We start from the raw sequence: 1,615 nt of genomic DNA on the forward strand, positions 1-1,615 counted from the left end.
GTGTTGTCAGTTTCTCCCTTTAGTTCTGTTAGTAGTTCCTTTATATATTTTGTTGCTCCCAGATTGGGACCATGTATATTGATAAATGCTATGTCTTCTTGTTGTATGGTCCCCTCTGTCACTATGAAGTGTCCATCATTGTCTTTTGTTACCATTTTTATCCTAATGTCTATTTTGTCATATATGTCTGGCTATACCTACTTTTCTCTGTCTGGATGTCATTTGCTTGGAGTATCCTTTTCCACCCTTTCATCGTGAGTCTAGATTTGTCATTGCAGCTGAGATGTGTCTCTTGAAGGCTGCGTATGGTTGGGTTTTGCTTTTTGACCAATCTGCTACTGTGTGCCTTTTTATTGGTGAGTTCATTCCGTTTATATTTAGGGTGATTATAGATATACGAGGTTTTCCTATAACTATTTTATCTTTTGTTTTCTGGTAGTTTGGTATTTCCATTGTTTCCTTGTCCTTGTGTTTTTGTTTTCTTTATTTTGTTTGGTTTTTGTGGGTTTTTCCTCTGGTTCTTCTTGTTTCATGTTATATATTTTAATTCTGAATCTTTGATGTGCGGTCACTATTCTGAATAAGAAAAGGATAGTTTTATATATATATATCACTGTATATATATAACTATATATATAGTTATACACACACACATACACACACATATGTTCATATACACACACACACACATACACACATACATTCATCCATTTTCTTCTGCGCATACCTCATTTCCATTCTCCTTTTAAAATTTTGATCTTTGAATCCTCCCCTTTTCAGTCATTGTTATCTCAATTTGTCCCTTGTATGCTGAACTTTCATTACTATCTTGTTATAGCACATTTCTTCTTAATGTTTAAGCTTATAATGCCCTGTTCTTAGTTAAAGGTTGTACTCCTTTGCTTTTATTTGCCTAATATTCGCCTTACTCCTAATTTTTTTTTTGTCATTTTGTTTTAGGTAAGCTGACCCCTTTCACTATTTTCTATAATGTAGGATTTATAAAGAAGAATACTCTCAATTTTTGTATGTCTGGAGAGGTCTTTATTTCTTCTTCATATCTAAAGGAGAGCTTTGCTGGGTACATTATTTTCAGTTGGCAGTTCCTTTCTTTTAATAGTTTAAATATTTGATTCTGGTCCTTTCTGTCTTGTAAGGTTTGTGCTGAGAAGTCTGATGTTAATGTAATGGGTTCTTTTATATGTTATCGTCTTCTTCTCCCTGGCTGCTTTAAGAATTCTGTCTTTGTCATTGATTTTTCATAATTTTAATACAATGTGTCTGAAAGAAGTTCTTTTTGAATTGAGATATTTGGTCGCTCTGTTGAGGAGTTCTGACATGTGATAGCTCTTATGATTTGATCTCATGCTCAAACATGCTTCTGTGCAGGTTGGTTTTTTTCTTTGTTGTTGTTGTTGTTGTTGAGTTTTAGATGTTCAGCTTATTGTAGTTTTAAGGGGAGAGATCTAGGGACAACTCTCATTCTGCCACATTTCTGATGTCACTACCCCATAGTCAATTTTCTTATCTAACTCTTCTTAAATTTCTGGTCCTTTAGGTTAGGAAAGTCTTTAGTTTAATTTGGCCAAACTTTTTTTTTTTTCTTGCCTTAGAT

Source organism: Pteropus alecto, unplaced genomic scaffold (genome assembly GCF_000325575.1).
Source record: "Pteropus alecto unplaced genomic scaffold, ASM32557v1 scaffold182, whole genome shotgun sequence".
Lineage (NCBI taxonomy): Eukaryota > Metazoa > Chordata > Mammalia > Chiroptera > Pteropodidae > Pteropus > Pteropus alecto.